The sequence below is a fragment of the Erpetoichthys calabaricus genome, chromosome 2, assembly GCF_900747795.2.
Source record: "Erpetoichthys calabaricus chromosome 2, fErpCal1.3, whole genome shotgun sequence".
Taxonomy (NCBI): domain Eukaryota; kingdom Metazoa; phylum Chordata; class Cladistia; order Polypteriformes; family Polypteridae; genus Erpetoichthys; species Erpetoichthys calabaricus.
Window position 1 is genome coordinate 144,307,165 of NC_041395.2, and position 15,784 is coordinate 144,322,948.

At 37.1% G+C, this 15,784-nt stretch overlaps 1 protein-coding gene across 1 annotated transcript in view; it reads right to left on the reverse strand.

Moving 5' to 3' along the window:
- Positions 1-15,303, reverse strand: part of LOC114646412 (inactive N-acetylated-alpha-linked acidic dipeptidase-like protein 2) — a 1,943,185-nt gene extending 1,927,882 nt beyond the window's left edge. Inside the window, exon 1 of the mRNA XM_051923949.1 lies at positions 15,104-15,303. The gene's annotated coding sequence lies outside the window, so the exon portion shown is untranslated. The remainder of the gene's footprint in view (positions 1-15,103) is intronic.
- Positions 15,304-15,784: the final 481 nt, after the last annotated feature.

A 15,784-nucleotide genomic window follows, 5' to 3' on the forward strand; every position in this document is an offset into this window, starting at 1 on the left:
TTTTAATTTCACAAAGACGTTTATCGTGTTGTGATTGGTTATGTGGAGAAAGAAAAAGGAAGGATAGGAACTGGGGTTCTGGTACGTCAGATAGAGACAGCATGCTTGCAATAAAGAAAGCCCGCTCAGAAGAACATCCATTGAATTCTGTGTTCGTGTCTCCGACCACCAGATCACAAACCCAACATTTACACAATATTTAAGTTAAACCTGTGCGATACCCATTCATTCAACCAGTTTTTTGGAGCCTCGTTACATCTGCCATGAAGTTCTTTACACTGAACATACACCTGGGGACCCCTTACTGCGAGGGAGCAGCACTACCACCTCACTACCGTGCATGTTTAATACCTGCTTTAACGCATTTCCTCATGAAAATCACATCAAGTATTTATCTTAGCATTCTAAATTTTCAGAGAACAGGAATATCATGAAGTGAATGGATTCTGTGGGGTGATCGCTGTCTCCTCTTAGTGTGGAGGAAGTCAGTTTAAGAAGCGTAGTGATTAACAACTGGGTCAGGGAACACTTAACACAAAGCATTTAATGTGCTGCATTAACTTACGACGGGGTTTGAGAAAATCTAGTAAATTAAACATTGATTTTAGGATGAAGTTTAGTTTACGACATTCTATTTTAATTATAAAATAAACTATGAGAATAAAGTGGAAATGTCGACTTTAACCTCGACATAAACAGTGAGAATAAAGTGGAAATGTCGACTTTAATCTTGACATAAGCGTCAAAATTGAAGTGGAAATGTCGAGAATAAAGTCAACATGTCAACTTTATTCTCGACATATAGTTTGTTTTTTTCTTCCCTGTGTCCCTATTTTTTTTTCTTCACCGTGGCCCTAATACGATTCTGTAGGGCTATACCACAAATAGCATTATAAATGCAAGTTGCAGTTTTATTATTTATGCATATAGCTTAGTTTGAAGCAAGGTCCATATTATTGCAGTTTGCCTAAATGATGGTTCAGTTGGTAAAGATGTCATCACCAAGTTGCACTTGTTTTATTTTATTTTAATTTGGTGAATACTGTGTAATGCACCTAGGCTTGAAGCCTTGAAGTAATAGTGCCACTATCAGTAATAATACTATTATTTATTTTATTAATATTTATTAGTTTAAATATTATGCAGTTCAATGATAGTAAAGTTGTTTAACAAGTCACTTTAACGTGTCCGTGGACAGAGATTGTTAACATTAACAGAAAGTGTAGTTGGTTTACAAAAAATATTTACTATTTATTCCTTTTCTAAGACATATTCAGTGCAATACAACTTTTGACAAGCACTTCTGGATATTTTACTAAGTCTAAATGCCTCTTTGGATGGTTGAAAATATGTTGTCAAAATTATAGTTTAAGTTTATGCAAAATTTGTTCAATAAAAAGGTTCTATATTTTGACTGCATTTGTCATGCAATGTGATTCCTTCTCTTCAATAGTGCCACCCCCTTGAAAATTATCACTTTATGGGGCCATGCAAACCTGTATTAATACTTGTGTGCACATTAAAATGTTTTTTTTTTGTGCAATGTACAATGCTCTTGACAGTGGAATAGGTTATTCTTAGCCAGTAATTGCAGTGGAAAATGTGGTTAACATCCACTCATGCATGGGAAAAAATATCGTCAAACACCGTGAAACCAGGATAATTTAGAAAAATATCGTGATATAGAATTTTGGTCACACTGCCCACCCCTAGTTAATAGGTTTATAAGTGTATACAGGCCATAAATACAGAGTACAGTGTCTAAGCCTTGTACCTTGAGCTGACAGAATAGGTTACTTAAACCCTGAATTTCATAGACCACACACAAAGGATGGATATAGGCACACATATATACATTTGATAAACATGCAGCACACATCTTGAAGACAAGAAAATTAAATTGTATCAATTATAATTAATTTTATACTGTATATCATCATTACACAACAAAGCATTTTATAAGAATTAAGTCAACATTTTTCTACTGAACCCAAGCCAGTGCAATTATGGCATAACTGCAAAGATTTGATGCATCTTAAATATCAATATTCATAATATATACAAAACATATATATAACAACAGGCAATAGTTTAAAAGTTTATCTAGTGTGAACCACCACAGGGCGCCCCAGCTGCCCCAACCTGACACAGATAGGCAGGGCACACGTTTATTCCCACAGGTAGATCTTTTTGCTTGCTCCCCACAACACAGCCAAGTACAACAGTAAGCACAGTACACAATACTCTCTTTTCTTCTTCTCCCATTTTCCGCATCCATTCCCCCCAAGCGAGCTTCATCCTATTCCTCCCAATTCATGCTTCTAAATGAGGTGAGGCTGCCCCTTATATTCTGCATCCTGGAAGTACTTCCGGTGTTGCATCCTCGTGTCCAATGAATACTTCCAAGTAAGGTGGGAGCCCTGTACACAAGGGCTCAACAATCCTTGTGGCAGCCCCTGTTGATCCCAACAGAACCTAACAGGGCTGTAGTGAACTCCAACTCCCAGCATGCCCTGTGGGAATCTGTGGAGCCATGGCAACCCAGAGGGGATGCCAACTAATGGTTCAGGGGAGGCAGTGCCCTTCATAAGCTACCTCCCCCATGTCCTTCCATTCGGGAGGTATCCCATACCATACCATACCATTTTTATTTGTTAAGCGCTTAAAAACACAGCATTACAACTGACCGAAGCGCTGTACAGTTAAAACAAGCAAGACTAAAAGCAAAACATTAAAAACAAACATTAAGAGAGAATTAAAACAGAGACACTAAAAAATAGGTCAGGGGACCCAATAAAACAGATAAATAGCAAAAAGCAAGTGGAAATAAGACAGGTTAAGAATTAAAAGCCAATGTGAAGAAGTGAGTTTTTAGGTGTGATTTGAATGTGGCGACTGAAGTGGCTTGCCTAACCACTAAAGGTAAGGAGTTCCAGAGCCTGGGTGCACAGACAGAAAAAGCCCTTTCACCACGAGCTTTAAAATGTGCCTTGGGAACGGTTAGGAGCAGCTGATCTGCGGATCTAAGAACACGAGGGGGATTGTGACGATGGAGCAAGACACTCAAGTAGGCAGGGGCTAGACCATTTAGTGCCTTATAGGTTAAGAGGAGTATCTTAAAATCAATTCTGAAGCTAACCGGCAGCCAGTGTAGGGTTTTTAAAATCGGTGTAATGTGTTGGCTTCTGCTGCTTCCAGTTAAAAGCCTTGCAGCCGCATTTTGAACCAATTGGAGTCTCGAAAGAGTGGCTTTACTAATACCATATAGGCAGGAATTAGAATAGTCGAGCCGGGACGTAATGAATGCATGGATTACTGATTCCAGGAGGTGGTAAGACAGAATTGGTTTGAGTTTGGCAATTCGCCTGAGATGGAAAAAGCAGGATTTTACTGTGCTGTTGACTTGAGCATCCATTTTCAGGACCATATCCATTTTGATTCCAAGATTGGAAAGAGATGAAGTTACTGGAATGGGAAGAAAGTCGAGGCCAAGGGGTAGGGTCTGTTTGCGGTCGGGACTAAAAACAATGACCTCGGTTTTTGAATCGTTCAGGTGAAGGAAGTTTACAGCCAGCCAGTCCTTAATGTCAGATAAGCAGTTGAGAAGAGGTTTAGTGGAGTCAGTTGACTTGAGGGAGAAATAAATCCCGGCTGAGTAAGAATGCTGGCTGCCTCTTACACCAGTTATTATGATGGCTGTATAAAGATTTAAAACAAATTCTGTTGGATTCACCCCCCCCCCTCCAAAAATCAATTAAAAACTTTCTCTATTACTCCTAAGTATTTCATTTTGGAAAATCACAGTCAGTTATAGTTTTATTTATAACAGACTAAAAAAAAGAATGACATACTGGCCACCTTACTATACTGTACAAAGACCTACACAAAATAACAAAGGCCTGAAATGATATTGATTCACAAAAGCAGCACTGGAGAAAGGGCTACCCAAATTCAATTACCTAGGCTCACATTTATCATCATCCATCCATCTGTCTTCATAACCCTCTAATTCTGGGAAGGGTCATGGACATTTATCATCTGTGTACTGTAAATGCATCTACTGTAAAATTTACAGAAAATTTAGACAAACTATTTTGCCAATGGGTATGTTTTCCCAACAAATAAAAAATAAAACATGTATGTTTGATTCTGAAAAAGCAAATATACCTGCTTTCAGTTCTGTGGCTTTACCTACAATAAAAGAACAAAACTTGCAACCACAGAGACCTCACATATCTAATAATACCTGACCAATTTTACTTTACAATTACTTATTCAACAAAAACTAAGTCAACATACAGTGGTGTGAAAAACTATTTGCCCCCTTCCTGATTTCTTATTCTTTTGCATGTTTGTCACACAAAATGTTTCTGATCATCAAACACATTTAACCATTAGTCAAATATAACACAAGTAAACACAAAATGCAGTTTTTAAATGATGGTTTTTATTATTTAGGGAGAAAAAAAATTCAAACCTACATGGCCCTGTGTGAAAAAGTAATTGCCCCCTTGTTAAAAAATAACCTAACTGTGGTGTATCACACCTGAGTTCAATTTCCGTAGCCACCCCCAGGCCTGATTACTGCCACACCTGTTTCAATCAAGAAATCACTTAAATAGGAGCTGCCTGACACAGAGAAGTAGACCAAAAGCACCTCAAAAGCTAGACATCATGCCAAGATCCAAAGAAATTCAGGAACAAATGAGAACAGAAGTAATTGGTAAAGGTAAACTGGTAAAGGTTATAAAGCCATTTCTAAAGCTTTGGGACTCCAGCGAACCACAGTGAGAGCCATTATCCACAAATGGCAAAAACATGGAACAGTGGTGAACCTTCCCAGGAGTGGCCGGCCGACCAAAATTACCCCAAGAGCGCAGAGACGACTCATCCGAGAGGTCACAAAAGACCCCAGGACAACGTCTAAGGAACTGCAGGCCTCACTTGCCTCAATTAAGGTCAGTGTTCACGACTCCACCATAAGAAAGAGACTGGGCAAAAACGGCCTGCATGGCAGATTTCCAAGACGCAAACCACTGTTAAGCAAAAAGAACATTAGGGCTCGTCTCAATTTTGCTAAGAAACATCTCAATGATTGCCAAGACTTTTGGGAAAATACCTTGTGGACTGATGAGACAAAAGTTGAACTTTTTGGAAGGCAAATGTCCCGTTACATCTGGCGTAAAAGGAACACAGCATTTCAGAAAAAGAACATCATACCAACAGTAAAATATGGTGGTGGTAGTGTGATGGTCTGGGGTTGTTTTGCTGCTTCAGGACCTGGAAGGCTTGCTGTGATAGATGGAACCATGAATTCTACTGTCTACCAAAAAATCCTGAAGGAGAATGTCCGGCCATCTGTTCGTCAACTCAAGCTGAAGCGATCTTGGGTGCTGCAACAGGACAATGACCCAAAACACACCAGCAAATCCACCTCTGAATGGCTGAAGAAAAACAAAATGAAGACTTTGGAGTGGCCTAGTCAAAGTCCTGACCTGAATCCAATTGAGATGCTATGGCATGACCTTAAAAAGGCGGTTCATGCTAGAAAACCCTCAAATAAAGCTGAATTACAACAATTTTGCAAAGATGAGTGGGCCAAAATTCCTCCAGAGCGCTGTAAAAGACTCATTGCAAGTTATCGCAAACGCTTGATTGCAGTTATTGCTGCTAAGGGTGGCCCAACCAGTTATTAGGTTCAGGGGGCAATTACTTTTTCACACAGGGCCATGTAGGTTTGGATTTTTTTTTCTCCCTAAATAATAAAAACCACCATTTACAAACTGCATTTTGTGTTTACTTGTGTTATATTTGACTAATGGTTAAATGTGTTTGATGATCAGAAACATTTTGTGTGACAAACATGCAAAAGAATAAGAAATCAGGAAGGGGGCAAATAGTTTTTCACACCACTGTACAGGTGCCATGTGTAAAAAAACATGCAACCTACAATTTTTTTTTAGCTTTTAGGACCACCTTTGGCAAAAATAATTTAAATAAATTCAAAAAGAACAGTATTTGTCAGTCTCCAAGTCAGCCTGGTCAGTGTATTAATGTTTAAAGGCAATTATTTATGTTCAGCTCTCTTAGTGTTCCTATCACTGCATCTCAACAGGGCTGAGGTAAAATATTTGACTTTACCATTCCAAAATCTTGCTTATTTCTCTTTCATTCATTAAGTTTGCTGGTGTGTTTAGCATCATTGATATTTTGCATGACTTAATTCTGGCCAAAATGTACTTGTCAGACAGATGATCCCACAGTTTCCTATATAACACTCTGGTAGAAAGGTAAGTTGTTCTGATATCCTTACAGGTGGCACAGTGGGAGATTGTGGGTTTGCTTCCCGGGTCCTCCCTGTGTGGAGAGCGCTTTGAGTAGTGAGAAAAGCGCTATATAAATGTAAAGAATTATTATTATCACATTTGGTAATTCATAATCAATCTAATCTGACTGATCAATAACTATTAATTGTTAAAAAGAAACAACCAGTTTCACAATAAAGAAATTAAAGCAATGATAAATTTCCCTGAAAATGATTAATTTGTGCATTATTTGTGTTAAATTATTAACTGTCAAAAAAGACAAGTTACTAAATCCTGTTTAATAACACAGAAAATAGTGTAAGGATATATTTCTCTGTGAATGGTTAATTTATGTTGTAAAATGTGCCACAAAAAAGTTTCTTTACATAACTAAAAAGTGCTGTATGGGTTGTGTGAAGGATAGGAGCATACTATTTAGTTTGAGGTTACATGCAGAGCCAGCTGTCATACAAGTATGGCCACTCTGACAGCAACAACATTCTGGATAAACTAGGTAATCTCTTACCATAGTTGACAGACCATACATGTTACAGTAAATCCATCATTAACTGCAAGATGATATGTGTGAGTAAAACATGCTACCAAGGCCCTGTTCAAAGTGTCTGTGGTTACTGTGTTTCAAGCATTATCATCAATACACACAACAAATGTCTACACAACAACAGTTAGCTTAATGACTTGATGGAAAATGATGTGCTTCTTGAGACACCAATCTGTCAGAATTCATCTACTTAGTGATAATTTATTGAGATGTAATTCTAGATTGTTAGCATAGCCCAGTTATTTGTATTTATTGGCTGTGGGTAGCTGAATTTTCAGTTCTTGCATCTTCTAAAATAAGACCAGTCTTATTTAATCATTGTAAACACTTTGTGAGATTTTCTGGTCCAGGGTTTTTCCTTGCTAGTGCTGCTGATAGCATAGGTGGTACAACGTGCTCCCACAAAATATGTGCCTCTTTTGTATTTTAGCAAATGCTCTATGAAACTGAATTGTTCATCGCCTAAGGTTAATTGTATCTAATTTTGGGACTTTGTGAGGACTAGATGATTTTAAGTTATGTCCTGATATGTTAAATCAAAGAAGTTAAATAGGGTGGACTAACTTTTTTTAAGACTTATACATTTTTCTTCTGCAATTAAACAACAGGGCGACTTTTGAAAAAATATTGCAGGCAAGCAGGTCTTGCCATTTTTCTTCTGTAGTTGAACAACATAACAACTTTTAAAAGAAAACTGCAGGTGTTAACTACATGTACTACAGACTTGAATGGCCCTAACACTTGTGTCATTCCACCATATTGTCCAGAAACAATTCCTTTTTCTTTACCAGGAAAGAAAACTGCAATATACAGTACACCACCTGCTTTGTGCAAATATGTTAACATTATGTCAGTGTAAATAAATCCAATGCAGTACTTATTATTCTTATTGTAGCCTAGCATTCATTTTCAGAAAATGTACCTTCTATCTTATAGGTTATCAAAGTGCCCCATTTAATTCAAATATGTGCAGTCACTGCATTGAAGGCCTTCTTTTAACATTCTCCATTGGAATGTGTTTTTTTATCTGACTGAAGAGAAAGGTGAAGATGTGTCTCTTCAAGTATGTGGCAGTGCCATACTAAAAAAGCTCAATAAAGATGCTCTCCGTAGATTTGTCTTAGACATTGATACTTGGGTTCATCTGGGTGTTTCTGCACATTCATAAAGTAGCCACTGAAAAGACTCCTATTTCCATTTTTTGCAGAACTGTGCCCAGCAACTTAATTTCAGTCTTGTGATCATTTTGATTACATTGCTTTAAAAATATAACCCTCCCCACACACCTTTTATAACACTCATTTCCCTTTAAAGACAATTTCGATATTTTAAAGCAACTCTTTCCTTTAGGATCAGGATTCACACTTTAAAATAATAATGCCTTCAATCTGATGTATTTTAAGAATAGGCGCCTGAATTACACGTCAGTTTTCATTGTCAATTTATTTCATGTGTGAATTCACATAAATTTGTTTAGCTAAAGATTTCATCTAATGTGTAAAATAGCCTACATTGTTCTAAATGTAGAGCTCTAGAACCACTCTTTTTCCATTTGCTACTAATGACTGTAATAAAACAAAACAAAAAAAATCTACATTTACCAGATGACGGCAGTCTTTTTATCTCAGTTGAATCATCGTGGCGCAATGAGGATGTGTCCTTGATTTGCCTTCACTGTGGATGGAGTGGCTTAAAAATCCAATTAAAGTGTAACAAAATTGATTTTTTTTTTTTTTGCTACAGGATGGTATTGAAATGGTTTTGAATGTCAACAGCTAAAAAGAATCACCCACTGTTTATTATATAAATACATGAACATGTATGGATTGTACAGCATTATCTTGACAAATTAGGAATAACCAGTACTAATTCTATCCTAAATAAAAGGGGAGCACTATTTTTCCATACTACTCTACTTTACTTCTCAACTTCAGAGCTATGGAGAGCCAGTGTCACTATGAGATTGGCACATGAAACTTATAGATAAGGTGCCAGCCCCAAACAATGCCCACTCGCACAGGGTCAATTTGGAATCATCAGTCAGCCTAACCAGAACATCTTTGGAAATGTGAGAGGAAAACCAGAGTACCTGGAGTATACCCCACATAGACCCAAGAAAAATATGAAAACCTGACACAAAAAACAACCAGACATAAGATTAAAACTCAGGAGACTGGATCCATGATTGGGCAGAGATATCAAATTTTCCATCACAAGACCCTAAACACACAATAACCTTTACATGAAATGCTTATATACTGTACCTAATCTGAACTAGGTAAAATGCATACCTTGGGAAAAGAGATAAAAGCACGGTAATAACTTTATTAACAACTTTACAGTCCTGTATCCTTTACTCTTCACTCTGTACACTTCTGACTCCAAATACAACACCAGGTCAAGTCACTTGCAAAAATTTTCAGATGATTTTGCACTTATGGGGTGTATTGATAAAGGAGATGAGTCAGAGTCTAGGAGTCAGACGGAGAAGTTTGCTTCTTGGAACAATGAAAACTGTCTGTATCTTATAATCAGGAAAACCAAGAAACTGGCTGTTGACTTTCACCATACCAAACAGCCTCTATGTCTGGTCACTATTCACACTATAAGGAGTGGATGTAGAGGTCCATGCCTACAAGTACTTAGGGGTCCACATTAATGATAGGTTGGACTGGTATTGGAACATAGTGGAACTATGTAAGAAAGGGCAGAGCAGGCTATTTTTCCTTAGGAGTCTGCATTTTTAATGTGAAAAGAAACATCCTTCACATCTTCTATACCTCTGTGATGGCCAGTGCAATTTTCTATGCTGTGGTGTGCTGGGCTGATAGCAACACTTCAAGAGAGGCCCACTGAATCAAGAAGCTAATTAAAAGGGCAAACTCAGTTATGGTACTCACTCTGGACACCCTGAAGGTAATAGCAAACGGGAGAATTAAAACTAAACTGACTGCCATTATGAACAATGCTGCACTTCCTCTCTCTGACACACTAACACTAATTACTTTCAGCCAACAATTATTCAGCAGAAGTGCGTCAAGAAACACTACTGGCGGTTCTTTATACCAACAACAATATGTCTGCACAATGTATTCCTTTTTTCCTTTGGAAAAAACATAGTCCAGATTCATGGCTGATTAAGGTTTCTTAATTGAAAGCTGTATGTGCAGGTGTTGATGTGTGTTTCAGACAGGACAAAAATATGTTTTGTATTCACTGCTGTCAGGAAAGCCCTTGACACCCTACAACCTTCAACTGCACGGACTACAAAAAAGGGATGTACATATGATCTTAATAACAATATTTGGTGATTTACACAAAAAACAAAGAGCCTAAAAGGTCTTCAGAAATTGCCCTAGTATTTAAGTATTTTTACCAGACATTACAATAAAAACATCTTTGTATAAATTAGTCTATAATTTTCTTTCTGAAATCTGCTTTAAATTGTACCGTAGGTCAATAATAACCCTTTGAATTTTTGCTTTGTGGTGTATGCATCAAATTTGTTATCATGTACTAATTTATCGGCACCAGTGGGATTCTCTGAAGAGCCATTTAATTTAGCACGCTTTCACCACCTGTGCCAGGAAAAAGAACAGTGTTTCACTGCATGACGTGAACCAACCTGAAGCCACATTCACAGCTTCATTCCATTAGTGAAGTCTTTTGTCAAGCAGTTACAGAGCACATTCCGCTTTTCTAGAAGTCTACTGCATCAAATGATGTGTATTACCAAAAATAAATAAAACAGTGTTTTCCACAAAATAAATACAATTTATTTAAATATACTGTATACTTTAAATATAGTCACAAAATAGATAAACAGAATTAACAAGACACAGATATTACACATATCACAGATCAACTATAATATACATGACATACAATTCTGAAGCTAGATTAACCCAATTCAGGGTTTTAAGAATATTACAATTATGAAATATTATTAAACATAAAATAAATAATTTATTTTATATAATTAAATAAAATTATTTTATTTTAAATTATATTACTATAATTATATTGAATACATAAAATTATATATTAAACATTTAATGCAGCCTCTTCACAGGTCTACATTACTGTGCTTATATAATGGGCCTGAGCAATAACTGAGTGGAATTTTTATGTTCTCACCATGATTTCTTGGGACTATTTCTCTCAGTGCTCCAGTTTTCTTAACACCTCACAAAAACATGAATGATAGGTCAACAAGTGACATTAAATTGGTCCAGAACAAGCTCTCTGGTTTGAAACTGAATGAATACTATAATACACTGTATATATTTCGCACTGTATGCACACATACACCCTATACTACAAATCTTCAGATAACGTATATTGGACAAATATAAATGGATGTATAGTATAGTTATTTTATAAATATACTGTAAAATCCATACTAGAGCTTGTGACTTTGCAAAGACAGGCCATACTTTGAAGCTATAATAATGAGCTAAACACATTTCTTTAAGCAAGGAAGTACTGTCACTCTGCTTGAAAGCATGACCATGCGGGTGATGCAGCCATTTCATTCTTTAACTTGAACCCAATAAATTACTGTTATTGGCCACTATCTGGAGCTCTAGGACCATCCCTTGTTATTTGGGACAGTTCTTCATTCTTTGCCCATGCAAGGTTATAGTGAGAACACGCTCTCTTCTTTCTAGGTCTGTATGTTTGACAAGTCAGCCAGCCTCTTTTGAGAGGTAAAGGCAATGCTGTTAATAGTGATCTTTAAATAGAAATATTTTATTGCAGCCGGTACCTAGTCTGTAAATACTCCAAACTTAAACTGTAGTAGCACCCTATTTTGAACTGTTGCATTATATCCTACTACTATTTAGTGACTTTAAATTTCCTAATTTTGTTATCAAAGATTCTGTCGTTTGAGTCTATGGTCTTTCTTCTCAGTGTCATGGATCAATGTCAGGGACCTGTCACAGACTGTGTATTGACTGCCACTTGATTCAAGTTACTTCCCCACATCGACCGCTTGCCTCAATAAGACCTGAACAATTTCAGTACCATTTTTGTGTAACCTATAAATCAGAGACTGTGCCTAAACTTTTCAACTGCATAATCACGTGTTCATATAACCGATTAGGAAGAAGAACACTGTAGACTTCAGCTTAAAATATTTTTATTGTACTTGGCTGTCAAACTTTGTCAAGTTTAGAAGTATGTTTAACATTATAGGTCACAGAATAAAATTCTAGCAATAAAAAAAGTATTTTGTAGGGTAAGAAAACATAGAACCCCCGTGACCATGTATTAGGATATAGCAGGTTGGATAATGGATGGATGGATGGATGGAAAACATAGAATATCAACACACCAAGTCACTATTGCTACTACTGCATTAACATGGCTTGTGTTTGCATAGGACCTCCATGCTTCACACTGCATGTGGTTCAAGCCACATTGCAGCTTTAGAAATCAAATTATACTAAGGCACAGTAACCTTGCAAGGAATGTATATTTCATCTATTTGGAGGGTATAGCATATAGAAAATTAATATATATGTGCTATACATATTAAGGTAAAGTAAAAAATTTCGACAGAAAGTTAACCTAATACACTGTATGTTCTATGTAACAGGGCTATGGAAGGCCAAGAGAAAACAAGAAAAAAAGTCCTGCAATTATTGCCAAGATGGCAACCTGAAACCGGGCTGGTGACAACACAAGCTACAAATGTTATGAAAAAGAGCTACCTACAAAATAGACACACAGATCAAATCTGGTCATGTTAAATATAACATGTCTTTTTATCCATCCATCATTAAAAAATTCCATAATGAATCCATAAAGACTCTATGTTCCTGCTAGTCATCCTGATCCTGCTAAATGTCATTGTGTTGCTACATTGAAATATTCAGTTAGTTTGGTAAGCTTTCAGATTACTTTTTGCAAAACAGTGTACACAATTCTAAATGAACAGTCAATTGCAATTTATATGATGTGTTCAAATCATACTCACTTTTGCAATACATCACAAAAATTCAGCCCTCGGGCATTGGCTATTTAGGGAAATTCTAAGGACAAAATGTGATGCATACACCACTTACAACGCACTGGACCTATCAACACGAAAGAATGAATGTTCATGTAAATCAACAAAGAATTTAAACACTGGGTTCAGCTACATGGGTGTGGGGTAACTTCAATGGAAAAGTAAAAGTCTATGTGTACACAATAAACATCCTAGTCTCATGTATACACATTTGGTAAATAATTTATGATTTTCACAAATAAAGCTATAGACATTAGACTAGCTCCAAAAAAAGGGCGTTTCTTGAAGAATAAAAAAATTTTGTTCTTTACACACTCTTTAGATATAACATTTTTTACAATTTTTTTAAGTTACCATTTAATCTTTTGCCTGTCAGAAGCAGGAGGGTCAGTAAATGCTATATCAGCTACATATATTAAATCCCAAAGAAGTGCAGGGCAGGTTAATTGGCAATCTCACACTGACCCTGCATGAACAGGAGTTAGGGTTGTGTATGAGTTGGTCCTGCAATGGACTGGCACCTTCCATAAGGATGTTTCTTGATTTGCACGCAGTGCCTCTGGAAAAGGCTCTGGACCCCATTACCCTGAACTGGATTAAACAAGTTTCAGAATAGCATGTTATATTAAAACACCAGATTCAATAAATAAACCAGCAAAAATATACTAAACAGGCAACAAAACAGTTTTTATTTCTTCATCATTTGTGTTTAATAATTAAGAAATATTTTAGATAATTGTTCCTACACTCAGCAATACAATTACAGCTATTGCATGTTAAGTGACTTGCTCAGGTTCACACAATGAGCCAATGTGGGGAGTAAATTAATATCTCTGTGCTTTAAAGTCCAATGATCCAATGTGCTCCTACAAAGGGAATTGTATATTTGATATTTCGTACACTATTAAAGGTCAGAGCGGAATGTCAGCCACTGTACAGAGCCCCTGGAGCAATATTAGGGTATAGTTAAACTCTTCAAAGCAGTGGACAACATGTGCAATAAAAAAGACCAAACTGCAACTGTTACTATAAACAATGACATTCTGGCTATTCCATCTTTCTAAGCTCTACATAAGATGGTGCGTGTTAAACAGCATATACAGAAGTAGAAATCTAAATCTCCGACAAAACATACTGGATCCTAATTTAATTTTGATGGATGCTGTTCATTCGTTTTAACTACACAATACTGCAACTTAAAGCAAATCAACCAACACAAGTTATCAAACAATGAAGAATAATAATATTTGATATTAAGTTTCTATTATTGCTATTATTTCCCAAATTCTATGACAGGCATACTATCGTATCTTGATTTCTAAAAAGCTGAGTTCGCCATTAAACACACTATAAATTAACGTATTGTTCAATTACAAATACTTTCATAACATAGGCTAATGGGAAAGTTAGCATACAGTGTAAACATTGCTTTTCTCAATAATACTACATGCGACTGTGAACTATTATGGTTTGATATATGAGCAATGTGGTCGCACGCAAATCTCGTACGTCGACCACGCAATCAAAAATTAAACTAATTTTGTCAGAACTCCATCCATCTCCTCAGCTCCGTTTATCCGTGTGAAAGGTCGTGGAACCGGAGCCCATCCCGGCAGCAAGGAGTAACCAGCATCGCAGGAAATATTTGACTTTTCGAGAACTCATATTTGTAACTACTCATATGAAGCGAAAACAAAATGCGGTTACCCACGCATTCGTGACATCATTTCGGTTGTTAACCAGCCAAAGCAATCGCCCCTCTGGTGTTCACGTCATTTCGATAATCGAATCGCGCAGTTCCTTGCCAACTTGTTAACACACACTCTTCCATACTATAGTGCAAATTTTCTGTTTACAATACGAAAGAAAGCGATTCCAGCCACCGTAGTTGAAGTGGAGCTGCCGCCGGGTCTGTAAGGTCACAAGCTTAACTTCGGGGCAGCCTAACAGCTTCGTTACGGAGGTGCACGACGAAAACATTGACAGAAAAGCGACATGCGACTTTAACGGATCGCATTACAAGATTTCTTAAAGCATGTAGTTTCCCAAAATCGCAAAAAAGAAAGTGTTAAGTTAGCTGAAGTTAACTGAGCGAGCAGTCCGACAAACTGCCAACGACCACAGTAAAAAAAAAACAACTTTTTACCAGGATATCCACAACAGAACATTACGCTGTCAAAACACATCTTAGCAAAAAGCCACCGTGGCCAGAATCCTTACCGTTTCGAACTGCCGGACTCCCTCCATTCCAAGTGCTCACATTTCTTCCTGAATTCGCCCGAGTTCAAATTGACACACCCCGCTAATCCTTGCTGCTCAGCCCCACATGGTTCACTTTTTCTTCTGCTCTTAGAGCGACACTTCAGCGCTGCTTCCCCGATCGGGCCCATTCTTTGTAAGTGCGCTGTACAATATATTCAAGTTCAAGGTTTTCAAAGGTACAGTATATAATAATTAGATAGATAGATTAAATAAGATGGCACATTCTCTTAATTACGGCATACTATTTTTTCTTCCTTTTTTGTCTTTGCGTTACGTCCATTGCATGGCTGCATACTTTACTCGGTTAAGCTCCAGCACCGGTCGAACTGATAAAAAAGTGTCAAAAATAAAATGTAAATGAGTGATTTTTGTGGCCCGCACCCGTTCTTTGTCAGTATAAAGTATGCAAGTTCTACCACTGTGAACTTAGTTTTCCATCCACATGATCCTGAGTACATGAATTGAAAGAAAGTTGTAACTGAGTGGCGTTTTATGCAGGACTGTTTCCTGCATTGCACCCTGCACATATACACAAAAGAGTGAATATAAATTTGATTTGGGGGCCTGAAAATATGTTGTTATGTTAGTGGAGGGATGCAACTCCCAATCTCACATTGCCATCATATCCTGATAAACAAT